The following is an 18,473-nucleotide window of genomic DNA, read 5'->3' on the forward strand; positions in this document are numbered from 1 at the left end:
TACGAAATGATAATTTTATCCTTTTTTCATGAGTACTGTATAAATATTAAGGACATGGTGTTCTTAATATTACACTGCACATATGAAGTCCGTGTTCTTAATATTTACACTGCACATATGAAGTTAAGGACATGATGTCCTAAAGTTTAACAATGGAAGGTGCAAATACAGGACACTTTGTCCTTAATATTTATACAACATTCACGAAGTTAAGGAAATCATGTCCTTAATATTTACACAACACACATATCTGGCACATGGGTATTTTCGTCCGGGCGGGTAAAAATTTGTTAAACACTGACCAAAAAGTAAATACATTTTAAACAATGGCGAAAGAGTAAAGACATCTCTAATTAGCGACTAATTGTACACTTCCCCCGTTATCTGGTGGGTATGGGCTTACTCGAGGGAGGTGCACAGATAATCATTCTTGGGGCTGCTATTTATTTTATCATAAAAATTTGAACTAAAAATATTAATTTCAGGATAATTTTGGATATTTGTGTCCGAAAAAAATAAATTAAAATTCATGACACATTGACTAGTTCCTAAATAACAACCCTGAGTGGCTACCTAGTGTCATTTCTACGGGAGAAATGGCCACTTTTTACCTGTTAATAGAAAAGTAATCATCTTCTCAAAACTAATCAACAATTAACCACTCTATAATGTGAAAAAATATTTGGATAAAATTTCTCTATGTACGAGGATAGAGACCGGAGAAACCGACACAAAAGGATAACGCTATGAAGAGTTTTCTTTAGTTTGTTGTTTTTTGTGTACATATGTTGTAACAGTAACATAGGCAGCATAAAACGTGATATCGTACAGTTACCGTAGGATAGGAAAATGCATTTTGTGGTTTCCTATTTAATGGATTGGTATGGCCGTATGGGTGTAGTGTAAATCTCTTAACAAATGGATAATGTAACCAAAAAATATTTTTTTCACCTGATGTGCCTTAATTTGGGATGTGAGCAATTACTCTGCCATTGCTTCTCATCGCTACTAGTTTCTTGTTGATTATTTTGTGGGCTATGATTCTTTAGTTTTTGCTGAGGCCCAATGTTGACTGTCATTGAGGTATTTTCTTGTATTTGGTATAGTCAAAAGCAGGGCGGACCTACGTTGTGTGTTGAGGGATCACGGGATCTGTTAGCCTCAGCAAAAATCATATATATATATATATCTTGTATAATATATATGGAACCCCTTAAATATTTTGTTTGTGCCCAGGCACAAAGAGGCGGATGGAAGAAGCGGTTGTGTTGTTGGGCGCTTAAATTCACTCCTTCGCTGCACAACCTTTTTTCCTCTTTTCTGTTTTAGTTCTCTGAATACAACGTATTGCACAGCCTTTTCTCATCATTTCTGTTTTAGTTCTCTGAATACAACCTACTTGCTTTATACTAGGGCGGGCGTTCGGACAGTTTGGATTGCATATGAAAATTTCGATTGAGATTTTCGTATTGAACAAATGACAATCCAAATCCAATCCAAATAAGTTCAGATTGGATCGAATTTTTTAAGTTCGGTTTCAGATTAATCGGTTTGGATATTTTGAATTTTCAGTTTTGAGCTTATAAGTTGAGATGTTTCTTTTTTTTTTTTATAAAAATTAATATCCAAATGAAGTACTCATGTTAAATTGCCTAAAACGTTCCTCATTTTCACCACAATCATCAAAATGAAGTATTCAAGTAATAAAATTATTATAAAAAAAATACAATAGAGACATCAATACGGCCGATAAAAAGTAGAAATAGTAAAACCATGTCCAAATAGAAAGTATTCTCAGAGTAACTTAGTAATTAATATTGAATATATGAGATAATATCTAATGGGCAGGGTATTGAACTTATTTCTATTGACATATGGATAATGGACTAAATATGAAGTATAAGAATTTTGGATTTTCGGATATCCAAAAATTCGAAGTACCAAATCCAATACGAAATCCAAAAAATTTAAAAATTTAAAAATTAAATCCAAAATCCAATCCGTAATCCGAAAATCCAAACCAAATATTTAAAAAGTTCGGATTTCGATTTGGATTTCGGGTTTGCCCAAACTATGTCCATCCCTACTTTATATATTATTTTCAACTTTATTCTTTTTCTTTTAAATTCAATTATAGTTTAGTACTAATACATAATAGTCAACTTAATTAAATTTTTTTTCAAATCCCTCCCTTAAATTAAAAGCTTCAAATTGCAACTTATCGCTCCACAAATAGAAAAATACAAATTCTTCTGCAACAACCTTCTTCATTAATCGCTGTGACTTCGACTAGGCAATGGAAACTAAGAGTTTAAGACTCTTTTTCATTTTTTTTTACTATTAACATACCTTTAATCTTTATTTCTTTAATAAATGTTTCATAATTTAAACTTTGAACGCTCTTTTAATCATTGACCGCTTTTTCTTATTAAAAAAACTAGAAATTTTAAAGTGTGAAACATGCTTAATCAAATATTTTCTCTTCCAGCACTCATTTTGCGAAGAAATCTCTCCCTACGACACACATTTTGCCAAGAAATTTATCTCTGTTCGGTACTTCCTTTTCTTTAGAACTTCTTTTTGTTTATACTTGGATGATAAATCATCATAATCATTAAATTTTCAAAGAGTTGCATGCCAAATTTTATTGCTAGTGATTAGCATACAGTGGTGCTCCCGTCGTGCTCAAATCTTGGGTCCGCCTCTGGTCAAGAGTTTTTTGCCGATTTGTTTTCAAGAAACCGCTCGAGTTTTAGCAAAAACAGCTCTTTGGGATCGTATCGATTGGTTGAAAGACCCGAAAGAGAACGTTGTTTGTTGTTTGGGGTGGGGTGCGGGGGAGGGGGATACCTGTTGGTACCGGATTCAATGGCAGATTCAAGGGATTAGTGCACCCTTCAAAACTATATGACAACATTCCATTTAAAAGAAAAAAAAAGAATCTATTCGAGAGGTAGATGAGCGATATCTATGATTATTCTCTATCATAACAACAACAACAACCCAGTATAATCTCACTAGTGAGGTCTGGGGAGGGTAGTATGTACGCAAACCTTACCCCTACCCTAGGGTAGGGAGGCTGTTTCCGATCCAAGAACTCCCTACCATGTTCTTAGGGTCTGGGGAGGGTAATGTGTACGCAGAGAGATATCTATGATTATTCTCTATCATAACAACAAACAACAACAACTCCCTAACATGCTCTTGGGGTGACTCGAATTCACAACGTGGAGTGTGCTCACCACTAGAGCAACCCACTCTTGTCTTTATGTTTATTCTCTATCATGACTTCTAATTGGGGATGTGATGAATTACTGGTTTGGGATATCAGGACTTTATAATGTTTAAACTGATCACAAGCAACAGGGAGAAGTAAGATCTCTAAAACAAATATAAAAATAATATTGTATTAAATAAACTGATCATTGCAACAAAGAAGTTAAAGTTATCATCGTAAAAACTGCTATTAAGCATCTTAGCAACACAAGCTAGGCAGCACACTTGGAAAATAACAGCTTTATCTTAAATCTGCTATGCACCAGCTTTGTCACAAAGCATATCGGAAACACAACTGGACAAACATCGGAAAACCAACATCTTCTACAACAGCTTTGCATAAGCAGATGCCAAAAATTAAACCAGCTGCATAGAGAGCCAAATCATCCCAAAGATGCACCAATTTGTAGATCTAGATAGCTGCACCAATCTCATAAGACCAAAATAGTTGCAGAAAACTGTTGCGGAAGCCAAATGTATATAGTGTGAATGAGTCACAATTACTATACCAAAAATTATGACAACCACTAAATAATAAACAAGACAATGAGACAACAATAAAAGAACACCAGAATTTACGAGGTTCGGCCAATTTTGCCTACTTCCTCGGATACAATCAATATTTTATTCCACTCCAAAATTACAAGTGAAATAATACTAAAGAGAGAAGATACAAATGCCTTAAGAAGATAAAAAGGCAAATGAGAGGTGTGTTTAAATTCTAAACATTAGGCCTCCTTTTATAGGGTGAAATTTCCATTCAAAATTGTCATCCACCGATGTGGGACTTTTGACAATTTCAACAAATCTTCACCTTGGCAAAATTCCACATCTTCAATTTTCTCTCAATAACAAATTTTGATTGTGTCTTCATCTTCAATCCTTAGTGTTCAACAATGTTGATCAAATCCAAACAATGTTGAAACTTGACCGCAGTCACCACTTTTGTCAGCATATCAGCAGGGTTCTCCGTAGTATGAATTTTCTTCACCGTGACTCCACCTTCTTCTATGATTTCTCGTACGAAATGATACCGAACATCAATGTGCTTCGTCCTTGCATGATAAACTTGGTTCTTCGCTAATTGAATAACACTTTGACTATCACAAAAAATTATAATATTTTTTTGTTCAATACCAAGCTCCTTTAGCAACCCCTGAAGCCAAATTGCCTCCTTCACAGCCTCTGTAATAGCCATGTACTCTGCCTCTGTTGTAGACAAAGCAACTGTTGACTGCAAAGTAGACTTCCAACTAACTGGTGCCTTTACAAAAGTAAACACATAACAAGTAGTTGACCTTCGTTTGTCCAGATCACCCGCAAAGTCTGAGTCACAATATCCAACTACAGACCGATTGCCTTCCTGCTCAAAAACTAACCCAATATCTACAGTACTATGAATATACCGTAGAATCCATTTCACAGCTTGCCAATGCTCCTTTCCTGGATTATGCATATATCTGCTAATAACTTCAACGGCTTGTGAAATGTCAGGTCTCGTACAAACCATTGCATACATCAAGCTACCAACAACATTTGCGTATGGTACCCTTGACATATACTCCTGTTCAGTTTCATCCTTTGGCGACATAGTAGTACTTAGCTTAAAATGGGGAGCAAGTGGCGTACTAATTGGCTTAGTCTTCTTATCTATGCCAAAACGCTGTAATACTCTCTTCAAATATTCTTTCTGAGATAAACAGAGTTTCTTTGAACGTCTATCTCTTATTATCTCCATGCCAAGAATTTTCTTTGCCTCACCCAGATCCTTCATCTCGAACTCCTCCTTCAGTTGAATCTTCAACTTATCAATTTCTTCCGAATTCTTGGAAGTTATCAATATATCATCAACATATAGGAGAAGATATACAAAGGAACCATCATTAAGTTTGCGCAAATACACACAATGATCGTATTTGCTTCTCTTGTACCCTTGCCGCAACATAAACTTGTCAAATCGCTTGTACCATTATTTAGAAGATTATTTCAATCCGTACAATGATTTTTCAAGTTTGCATACCATATTTTCTTTTCCAGCAACTTTGAATCCTTCTGGCTGATTCATGTAGAGTTTCTCCTCCAAGTTTCCATGTAAAAACGCAGTTTTTACATCCATCTGAACTAGTTCCAAATCCAACTGTGCTACCAAAGCCAACATAATTCTAATGGAGGAATGTTTTACAACTGGATAAAATACTTCATTGTAATCAATTCCCTCCTTCTGAGCATATCCTTTGGCCACCAATCTTGCTTTGTAGTGAACATCTTCTTGGTTAGGAAATCCTTTTTTATTTGTAAATACCCATTTGCACCCAATTATTTTCTTTCCCTTTGGGAGATTGGCCAATTTCCATGTATGATTCTGATGAAGGGACTGCATTTCTTCATTTATGGCAATCCTCCACTTATCTTCTTCTGAACTTTGGATTGCGTCTTTATAAGTGGTAGGAACACCATCAGCTAAAATTGAGGTTGCGCAAGCAACCGTCTCTATGAGACGAACATGTTTCGTTATTGTCCTTTTTGGCCTGCTGGTTGCTATTGATTCAAGTTGTTGTCGAGGTTTCTGAGTTGGAATCTCCCTCTCTACTGGCTCTTCTTTCAGAGGGTAATCTACATGAGTTTCCTCCTCTGCTTCTTGTGTAGGAAAAATAAATTTTTCCTCAAACTCCACCTGCTTTGATGCACCACCAGTTTGTTTGACATCTTCAATTGTCACCTTATCTGTTATGGCAGATTCATCAAAGGTAACATCTCTGCTGAATATAATATTCCTTGTCTCTGGACACCATAAGCGGTATCCTTTGACTCCCGAAGTAATCCCCATAAATATAGCCTTCTTTGCTCTCGGATCCAATTTTGACTCTTTCACATGATAGTATGCAATTGATCCAAACACGTGCAAAGAGTCATAATCTACAGCAGGTTTTCCATACCATTTTTCAAATGGTGTCTTGTCATCAATAGCAGCAGATGGCAGACGATTAATGAGGTGGCATGCATATGTAATTGCCTCAACCCAAAATTCTTTGCCCAAGCCAGCATTGGACAACATACACCGTACCTTCTCCAGTAAAGTCCGGTTCATACGTTCTGCCACTCCATTCTGTTGTGGTGTATGTCTGACAGTGAAGTGTCGGACGATGCCATCATTTTCACAGACCTTATTGAAATGATCATTTTTGTATTCACCTCCATTGTCTGTGCGAATACACTTGATCCTCCTGCCTGTTTGATTCTCCACCATCGTCTTCCATTTGAGAAAAATTCCCAACACTTCATCTTTCCTCTTCATTGTATACACCCACACTCTTCGGGAAAAATCATCAACAAAGGTTACAAAATAGTGCTTCCCACCCAATGAAGGTGTTTTGGAAGGACCCCAAACATCAGAGTGTGCATAATCCAAAATGCCTTTAGTATTATGGATCGCTGTACCAAATTTAACCCTTGTCTGTTTTCCTTTGACACAATGCTCGCAAAACTCCAAGTTGCAAGTCTTTACGCCTTTTAACAATCCTTGATCAGATAGAGCTTTCAAGGATTTCCCTCCAGCATGTCCCAAGCGCATGTGCCATAGCCTGGTTGCTTCTGCCTCTTTGTCATCACTGGATGTCACTGTCGCTGTCCCAATAACTGTACTACCACGATAGCGGTACATGTTATTGTTCTTCCGATTGGCCTTCATTACCACTAGTGCACCGGAGCATATTCTCATCACTCTATTTTCTGCAATGATTTTGAACCCTTTTGATTCTAGGGCTCCCACAGAGATGAGATTCTTCTTCAAACCCGGTACATATCGAACATCTGTTAATGTTCTGATCATTCCATCATGGCTTCTTAATCTTATTGAACCAATGCCATATGAGGTAAGAGGGCTGTTATCCGCTGTGTGAATGACTCCATATTCTCCTTCTTGAAAATTCACGAACCAGTCCTTGTTGGGACACATATGATAGCTACAAGCCGAGTCCATCAACCATATGTCTGATGATGTTGATAACTCTGTTGTAACTAATGAGAAGTCTGAATCATCACAATCAGCTACATTTGAATCCATAATGGCCTTTCCATTGTTATGTCTGGCCTTATTCTTCAACTTCGGACAGTCTTTCTTTCAGTGCCCCTTTTCTCGACAAAAGGCACATTCATCTTTGCAGGGTCTAGATCTCGACTTGGATCTTCCCTTCTTAGTCCTCGTTTGATTTTGAGGACGACCCCTCACAATTAGTGCTTCTCCTTCTCCGCCAATCTGTTTTTCTCCCTTTCTTTGTTCATAGCTGTACAAAGCTGAACAAACTTCTCTGAGAGAAATTTCATTATTTCCATGGAGTAGAGTAGTTTCAAGGTGCTCGTACTCATTAGGAAGTGACCCCAACAACATCAAGGCCATGTCACCATCATCAAAAGTTGTATCCATATTTTGCAAATCTGTGACCAACTTATTGAAACTGGTGATATGTTCATTCATCGTGGTACCAGGAACATAGGTGAAGTGAAACAGTCTCTTCTTCATGTACAATTTATTTTGACTGTTTTTCTTCAAAAATTTATCCTCCAGTGCTTTCCATAATTTACTTGCAGAAGTTTCCTTTGTGTATGGATATTTCTGCTCTCTAGCAAGGTAGGATCGAATGGTACCGCAAGCAACACGATTGATAATTTTCCAATCTTCTTCTCCAATAACATCTGGCTTCTTTTCTTCAATGGCAAGATCTAGCCCTTGTTGAAAAAGAACATCTAGAACCTCGCCTTGTCACATCCCAAAATGTCCTGACCCATCAAAAATTTCTATCGCAAATTTCGCATTTGACACAATTCTTGTCATAAGCGAAGATGCCAACGATGATGTATTATTGACACTTGATGTAGATTCTTCTTGTTTATTGTCTACCATTTTGACACAAATATTATTTAGTAGCTGACGACATAAATCAAGATTATTTCCTTTCTGGTGTGGAAGATCGGACTAAGCTGCAACCACAGAGCATACTCAGACAGAATCTTGACTCAGTTACCAAGATAGATCTTTTCTGATGTGGAAGATTAGACTATGCTGCAACCATAGAGCATACTTAGACAGTACCTTGGCTCTGATACCAATTGTTGCGGAAGCCAAATGTATATAGTGTGAATGAGTCACAACTACTATACCAAAAATTATGACAACCGCTAAATAATAAACAAGACAATGAGACAACAATAAAAGAACACCAGAATTTACGAGGTTCGGCCAATTTTGCCTACTTCCTCGGACACAATCAATATTTTATTCCACTCCAAAATTACAAGTGAAATAATACTAAAGAGAGAAGATACAAATGCCTTAAGAAGATAAAAAGGCAAATGAGAGGTGTGTTTAAATCCTAAACATTGGGCCTCCTTTTATAGGATGAAATTCCCATTCAAAATTGTCATCCACCGATGTGGGACTTTTGACAATTTCAACAAAGTAATTTAGGTACCTAAACATGCACCAAAACTTATACAGTATTACAATCTTGACAAAAAGGAACAGCTTCTAAAAACAAACACTGCATTCTCAATTGAAACTGCACACTGGAGCAAAATAAGAGGAGAGGAACTACACCAGAAAGATATAGGCAAGCCATTTCCCCCCCAAAGTAACGGATGCACCAGCTCCACTTTAAAAGCAATTCCACTTTAAAAGCAATACAAGTGCTTCAATTAGAACAACTATACAAAGCCTTTTTATAACGTAAAACTGAGAAGAAAACAATTTGTCACCATAAAAACATTTTCTCTTTCGAAGAGTTATTCCACAACAAACAGATATAGAAAACGACAAAACAGTCTTAATCTCATTGTTTATACATGATGAGAGTTGTAATTTCGTTTGCGATCTGAAGCCTGGGACTATATATCCTCCTTGACATAGATCCAAATATTAACAGTTTAATTAATTGTGACAAGAGGCTAAAGAAATTACAATGAGAAGTTAATCCGGTCACCAATATAGCAATGCTGTCCACTTAATCAAATTCATTGATTTGCTTCGTACGTGGTGAGCTTTGCTATCATTCTATCTGTCTATTATCCGCATACATTGGTAGTCGAATGATCTCATTCAACAACGCGCTTGTTCAGTCATATTGTCAGAAATACTTTTCTGTATGTGTTGTAATTATTTGGAGTTCCTTTATCTATTCTTGGTTATTGGAATCCCAACAATATTTTACCCGAGTACGTAGTCTGACGGGTCAGAGCTCCTATATGGGAAAACAACTCTATTATTCCCTTCCATTAGTTTCTTCTTCTCTCGTTCATGTAGATAAAGAACTCACGACCTCAAACAGAAAGTCAACCGAGTTACGTTCATTTCAGGGTATTTCCTCTTCAAGAGACGATCATGCGTGAGAGGAACATAAGGATTATATAAGGCCATCTGCTGAGAACATTCGTGACAGTAGAGAGCTGTCAAAAACCCTTCATCTTCGCCTTGAAAGGTTAATATATCTTGCTGAATCCCTTGGCTGGACTGTTGGAATTTGGACTTTCAGGCCTAATATTACGTACTGTATGTATGCGTGGATAAGTGAGGTCTAATAACAATTGGCCTGTGATGGGTAGACACTATTTATAAATAGAGGTCAACCCCTTTTCCTAGCTATTAGAAAACCCTAGCGTATTAGCTAGTGGATCTCGGAAGTTGGATATGCTTCCTTTAAACTCTAACTCTAGATTGATTGCATAATTGTGTCTTAATTTTCTACTATAATTGCGAATTAATTATCTTACAGTTGGTATCAGAGCCACCATAGTTAGAGATTAAAATCGTTGTTTAATCTTGAGTTTATATATATGAACTACCGTTCGTTTTGACACTGGATCATGGAAGCAGTTTTCATGACACCCGGCTGCTCTAACTGACTGATTCGTTGATAGAGACACGATTTTATTTGATCTGTTGTATTGTTTTGTTTAATTAAAGAATGAAATTAGTCGACACTGTGTTTGATGTCGGTGATGACAGAAAATGGTGTAGTAGGGTTTGAACAGATGCACTTAATTAAATCAACCGATTTCTTACATGATATGCCAATTGACTCTATTCTAATACTTACGGTTTGGAGGTTTTGGCTCACAAATCATTTTGAGGAATAATCTTTCACTATAGTTTAGTGATTGGCTAATGTAGATTTGGTTGATACCCAACGGTAATTGTCCTTAATGGATTATTCTGTTAGTTATTATTATTTTTTAGTAATTGTTTACTTGCATCAGTTACTCCAAAATTCCTTGTTGACATAATACAATATAGTGTTGTTGCTTATGTATAGAGGATGGAATTAAAATTAAATATAATACTATAAGATTTAATTATATATGGGCTCTATTTTAATTTTACATGTATATAATATTATTATAAATAAAAATTTATGATTAATAAATAGTTTCCACCAAAGTGATCTATTTATTTGGAGTCATTGAAAATTCTTAAAACTTTATACATGTAAAATAATATTATACATGGATTGAGAATTATGATTAATAGGTAGTTTCCACCAAGTGGTCTATTTATTTGAGTCATTAAAATATTCTCAATGCACCGTGTCTAAATTGTCCTTTATAAGTGTACACTAGTGTTGGAGGTTTTTCTTTTGATACTAGTGACGCTAAATTAATTGATGAGATAAGATATTATATTTCAACCCAAAGGATGAAACTTAATATCTTGGATTCTCATATATATATATATATATATATATATATATATATATATATATATATATATAAGAAAAAAAGATAAGGATAATTTGTTATAAGAGGAGGTTTTATGTCTCTTACCTAAAGGAAAGACACAATGTATGCCTTGTACTCTTGGATGATAGGGGAAAGGGGTTTTGTATCTCTTGCCTAAAGGTGATGATGCAACGAATGCCTTGGACTCCTTGATTTTTAAAAGGGGAGACCGTTGCATCTTTCACCCAAAGGAGGGGTATAATGGATATCTTTGACTCTTTTGATTTATATATTCATGCCCATAATTTTATTTAATTTTTTGTGTTATTTGCTTATACAGTTGTTAACAACATGACTACTCACTTGAATTCCATTAAAACTCTGACTAGTAGCAATTACAAGAAGTGGAAACAAGATGTTGAACTAGTATTGGGTCTGATGGACATGGACTTTGCATTGACTGAATAGAAACCTGCTAAACCTACCACTACTAGCACTGCTGATGAAAAGGCTAAGTATGAGAAATGGATGAAGGCTAACAAATTGAGCCTTATGATCATGAAGAGATTCATTTATGATCAAATAAAAGGTGCAATCAAGGATAATGGAAATGCAAAGGATTTCTTGAGTGCCATTGGACAGAAATTCCTAGAATCTGATAAAGCTGAGATAGGTAGCCTAATTGATTCCCTGTCTACCATAAAGTATGACCTTGTAGGTAGTGTCTGTGATCATATTATAAAATTGGTTAACATTGCTACCAAATTGAATAATTTATTTCCAATAATTTTCTTGTTCACTGATCCCTAAGGTCCTTTCCTGGGCAGTTTAACCATCTTAAGACAACCTATAATGCACAAAAAGATAAGTGGAGTGTTAATGAGCTTATTACTGCTTGTGTGGTAGAGGAAGGAAGATCCAAAAAGAGAAAGCTGAGGGCGTAGTGAACCTTGTTAGTTCGTCTAGATCAACTGATTATCCTTCTTATAAAAGAAAAGGTGGACCCAAATTTCATAAAAAGAAACATGGTCAGTCTCATCGTTCAGTGGTAATATTAGTAATACTAATAAGTCTGGTGTTAACCAAGGCCAGTCTCATAATCCTCTTGGTCCTCAAGCTGTAATTAAGAAAGAAATCAAGTGCCGGGATTGCAAACAAGTAGGTCATAAGAAGCTGGCTGACCTCTGAAAAAGAAATCAGGTAATCTTTTGGATTTTGTTTGCTTTGAAACTAGTCTTGTTCATGCTCCTTTATATTCCTGATGGTTGGATAGTGGTGCAATTGTTCATGTAACCAATTACTTGCAGGATCTAGTAAGCAGACGGAAGCCAAAAGAGGATGAAGCGAGTGTTGTTGAGGGCAATGGACTCAAAGAAAAAGTAGAGTTTATAGGGACTGCTATTTTACCTTTTAAAAATAATTCTAGTATTTGTTTAGAAAATACTATTTTTGTACCCTCTATGAGACAAATATTAGTTTCAGTTTCACTTTTGGACAATGCTGGTTATTCATTTCAACAAAATAATGGTATTATTAAAATTTTCTAAGATTCACATGTTGTTGTTAATGCCTTTTTAAGTGATGGTCTATATCGCTTGAATGTGTTGAATAAATATTTTTCTGCAATACATGTTGAAAATATTACCTACAAAAGGTCTACTTTGAGTAAAACCTCTTACCTGTTATGGCATAGGCGTCTTGGTCATATATCTAAAGAAAGAATTGAACGATTGGTAAAGAATTTTTTTTACCTGTTCTTGATCCAAATGATTTTGAAACTTGTGTGGATTGTGTTAAAGGTAAAATGACCAAGGTTAAGAGAAAGGGTTCCACTAGGAGCTCTGAACTCTTAGAAATTATTCATACTGATATTAGTGGACCTTATGTACCTACTTTGACCAATCATAAGTATTTTATTACTTTTATTGATGACTTTTTAAGATATTGTTATATATATCTTTTAAAAGAAAAATCTGAAGCACTTGATATGTCACGACCCCAATTTTCCTCCGTAGGATGTCGTGATGGCACCTAGTCTCTAAGATTAGGTAAGCCTAACATACATGCAGAATATAACCGAGATAACGATAAAACTCTCAAATACTCAACAACTATTAGAAAGAAAACTTCGCAACTCAACATAAACAAACTTCCCAAAATCTGGTGATAACAAGTCACAAGCTCTACGAGTAAGTACTGATCATTCTTATACAATAATGTCTATAAAGGGGAAAGAAAAATGAAGTAGACTAGATAGAGGATGACTTCGAGGCCTGCGGACGCCGCCAGGTATACCTTGAAGTCTCTGAAGCAGAGCTCGTCTCACTGGTGCTGGACTGGTAGGAGGTACCTGGATCTATACAAAAATATGTGCAGAAGCGTAGCATGAGTACGCCATAACGGTACCCAGTAAGTGCTAACTCTAACCTCGGTAGAGTAGTGACGAGGTCAGGTCAAGGCCCTACTGGAGTAAATAAGAAACAGAACAGGTATATAACAATATAATAATAATGGAAATGAAACAATAGAGAAATATACCAAGATTAGCTACACTGAACTAAGACAAATAATGCATCACGGAAGAAATCAATGAATGATATGCCAAGGAAACAAGCAACCAAAATACAAGTGAAGTAATAAAAAAGAATCAACAAGAATCACTACCGAGGTACCGCCTCGTAGTCTCAAATTACAAATTAATTCACTATCTTTTCTTATATCACCGTGTAAGCCTTGCATTTAATTTTAAAAATTATTTTTTCCGAAATAGCTTCCTGTGTTTTAGCCCAACTTATCACACCGCGCGGCTTCAGGTGGTTCCCCTACTAGCAACACGTGTATCAAGCCCACCTTATCTCACCGCATTCATTTCAACCCCAAAACTTTATACCACCGCATGCGTATCAATATCACAACGTATCACAAATCGCACCTCAAGTGTCCAATATCACAACTTGGCAAAGAAGTCAACAATAATGGTGTTTCCACAATAAATAGCCCATGGCTCAACCACAATATGCACAAGAGTCTCACAATGACGACCGAAAGTGAATAACTCAACAAGAATGGTATTTCACAACTTTACAACTTTGCCTCTATGTGAATCACGACCTTTATAACTCAATACCAATTTCAACAACAAGATATTTCAAAAATAACAACTTCAAGTAAGGAATTCAATGGTTAAATAATGAATAAGGAATTGAGAAAACAATAATTTCAACTAGGCATGTAAGGCAAATAACAAGTAAGAGGTAAGACAAGTAAAACATGTAAAGATAGACTAAAGATGATGAATATAACATATTATGGTAACTCAATTAAAGGCACGAAAAGAATCTACGTAGCTAGAACATGTCAATTATCATATTAGCCCGTGTACACACTCGTCACCTTGCGTACATGGCTTCCACACATCACAATTAACACAAAATAACACCAATCCTAAGGGGTAATTCCCCCACACAAAGTTAGGCAATACATTTACCTCAAAACACGCTAACTCAATCCACTAGTAAGCGTTTCCCACGAGTATCCAACTCCATACGGCTCGAATCTAGCCAAAACAACTTCATACCATAAATATAAACTATAGGAAGTTATTCCGAACAATAAAGTTGCAATCTTTAAAGAGAAATAAAAAGTCAACTCAAAAGGTCAACCCCGAACACGTGTCTCGGAACTCGACCAAAATTATAAAATTCGAACACACATTCGATAACGAGCCCAACCATACAATTATTACTCAAATCTGACCTCAAATCGCCTTCAAATTCCCGAAAGTTAGTCTAAGAAGTTTTCACAATTTTTTCCCATATTTCCAACTCAAATCACTAATTAAATGATGAAAATAATAATGGATTCATGAAATATAGTCAAATCCGGGTTAGAATCACTTACCCCAATGATTTACTTGAAAAACCCTCAAAATATCACCACAAACCGAGCTTTCTAGGTCCAAAAGATAAAAATGAAATCAAACCCTCGAAGCCCTCTATTTCTGCCCAGCGATTTTGCTTTTGCGGGCCAACAGTCGCATCTGCGGCTCTGCACCTGCATAAATGCCACCGCAGGTGTGGCCATAACTTAATTCCTGAGAATGCGTTTTTGCGGACACCCAAGCGCACCTGCGCTCACGCTTTTGCGACCTGTGGCTCGCTTCTGCGAGCCCGCATTTACGGAGCTTCGATCGCACCTGCGGTCCTTCCCCCAGCACACTCGAATCCGCTCCTGTGATGCCCCCTTCCTACCTGCGCGCTCACTTCTGCTGATAAATGATCGCATATGCGGTCCCAACTGGGCAAGTCCAAACTCGCTTCTGCGGCTCGAAGGCCGCTATGCGCAGGTGCGATTGCACCAGACACAATAGAGGTTCAGCAATGCATCAAGTCCAAAATTATTCCGAATTCAATCCAAATCACACCCGGGGGGCCCGGGACCCCGTCCGAATATACCAACAAGTTTCAAAACACATAACGGACCTACTCGAGGCCAAAAATCACATCAAACAACATCGATTCAGTGAATCGCAACTCAATTCACGCCTATTGAAACCATTATTTTAAAAGGCGTGGGCGTAAGGCGAGGCGTTTTACATATGCCTCAGTGAGGCGTAGGCCCCATGGGTATTTAATTTTTAATATTTTATAAAATAATATAATGACAATAAATATTTATAAACAGGTAAAATTATATAAAAATTGAAGAAAACTATAAATATGTGAAATATATATGCTTTATCTCCACAAAAAACTAGTCAAACAATCTATTATACGCTACTTACAAACTACGAACATCTGACTTCCAAAACTAACGCCGAAACATACCAAAACAAATTCGATTGACTTCAAATTTTTCACACAAGTAATAAATTATATGACGGACCTATCCCAACTTCCGGAATCGAAATCCGACCCCGATATCAATAAAGTCAATTCCCCGTCAAACTTCTTAACTTTCCAAACCTTCAACTTTCTAAGTTTCACCAATTCAAGCCGAAACGACCTACGGACCTCCAAACCAACATTCTTACACGCTCCTAAGTCCAAAATTACCATACAGATCTATTAGAACCTTCAAAACTCCATTCCGGAGTCGTCTACATAAAAGTCAAATTACTGACAACTCTTTCAACTTAAACCTCCAACTTAGGGACTATATGTCCCATTTCACTCCGAAACTCACCCGAAATCAAAACCAAATACCCCTGACAAATCACATAACCATAGTACAACATAGAGGATGCAATAAATAGGGGATCAGGGCTAAAATACTCAAAACGGCCGCCCGGGTCATTACTTGATAAGTTTAAAATTTACAAGACTGAAGTTGAAAAACAACTTAGGAAGTACATTAAGATAGTGATGTCTGACCGTGGTGGTGAGTATTAAGGAAAATATAATGTGTATGGTCAATGTATGGTGCCTTTTGCTTTATTTTCGCAAGAATATATGATATTAGCACAATATACCATGCCAGGTACTCCTGAGCAGAATGGTATGGCTGAAAGACGAAATCACACTCTCATGGAAATTGTGAGAAGTATGATGTCAAGGACTAGCTTACCTGAGTCTCTTTGGGGTGAAGCCTTAAAAACAACTAGTTATATCCTAAATAGAGTTCCTACAAAAGTTGTCTTGAAAACTCCCTTTGAACAATGGACAACCCGAAAACCTAGCTTGAGCCATTTTCATATTTGGGGATGTCCAGCTGAAGTTCATATTTATTCACCCACGGAAAAGAAAATTGATCCTAAAACTCTAGTTGTTTCTTTATAGGCTATCCTGATCACTCTAAAGATTTTAGGTTTTTCTGTCCTGGCGGTGGAACTAGAATCATTGAGTCTATTAATGCAAAATTTTTTGAGCATGATATTTGTGATTGTGATTGTTTATGTGGGATAGAAATTGTGTTGAAAGAGAAGGAAGTCATTGTCCATGTACCTGTTGTACATGAAAAGGTGGTAAACTAACCTGTTCATGAGGGGGAGAATAAATGGAACAATGACGGATGGTCCTTGAGCAAAATGAACACAATGAACCACTTTGTAGGTCATAAAGAGAAAGAAGATCTGCTATCTCTGATGATTTTATCGTGTATATGACTGAAAATCTTAGTGATATTGGAGAGCTGACTGATCCTTTATCATATGCTCAAGCTATTTCCTCTCCATATGTTGATAATTGGCGTGAGACAATGAAAGATGAAATGCGCTCTATGGAACACAATAGAATATGGGAGTTAGTTGAATTGCCTATATGTTTTAGGTATATTGGTTGCAAATGGGTCTTCAAAACCAAAAGAGACTCCAAGGGAAACATAAACCGTTATAAAACAAGGTCGGTTTCTAAGGGCTACACTCAAAAAGAAGGTATTAATTATAAAGAAATATTTTTTCATGTTTCATCTAAGGATGCATTTAGAGTCGTGATGGATCTTGTGGCTCATTTTGATTTAGAGTTGCACCAGATGGATGTCAAAACTGCTTTCCTGAATGGGAGGTTGCTTGAATAAGTTTACATGGTTCAACTTGAATAGTTTAAAGAAGCTGGTAAAGAACATCTAGTGTGCAAGCTTAACAAATCCATATATGGGCTTAAACAAGCCTCCAGGCAGTGGTACTTGAAATTTGATTAAATAATTACAAATTTTGGATATTTGAAAAATAAGCTTGATAAATGTGTTTATCTCAAAATAGCTAATGGCAATTTTATTATTATGGTTCTCTATGTTGATGACATTCTGCTTGCACAAATGATTTGGGCTTGATGAATGAGACCAGGCAATTTTTGTCTAGGTCTTTTGATATGAAAGATCTTGGTGAAGCCTCTTTTGTTCTTCGGATAGAAATTAAAAGATATAGGTCACGTAGTTTGTTAGGTTTATCACATCTTTCATATATTGCGAGTATTCTTAAAACTTTCAATATGCAAGACTGTAGACCTGGTGTTGCACCTGTTGTGAAAGGGAATAAACTTAGTAAGGATCAATGTCTGAAAAATGATGTTGAAAGAGAACTATGAGAGATGCGCCATATGCAAGTGTTGTTGGCTGTTTGACGTACATACAAGTTTGTACAAGGCCTGATACTGCATTTGTTGTTAACATGTTGGGAAGATTTTCTTCTGATCCTGGATGGCACATTGGGTGGATGCAAAGAAAGTGATGAGATATCTACAACGCACCAAAGACTTCATGCTTGTGTACAAAAACGTTAATGATCTGTACCTGCCGATATATTCAGATTCTAAATTTACAGATTGTCAAGACACCATGAAATCAACTTCTGGGTATATTTTTATGTTGGCTGGAGGTGTTGTTTCTTCGAAAAGTGAGAAACAAAGTATCACTACTACATCCACAATGGAAGCTGAGTTTATTGCTTGTTTTGAGACTGCTTCACATGCTGTCGATGAAGAATTTTCTTACTAAATTGCAAATTATGAATTTTATATCTAAGCATGTTACTATTTTTTGTGACAACAGTGCAT

The sequence above is a fragment of the Nicotiana tabacum genome, chromosome 4, assembly GCF_000715075.1.
Source record: "Nicotiana tabacum cultivar K326 chromosome 4, ASM71507v2, whole genome shotgun sequence".
Classification (NCBI taxonomy): Eukaryota; Viridiplantae; Streptophyta; class Magnoliopsida; order Solanales; family Solanaceae; genus Nicotiana; species Nicotiana tabacum.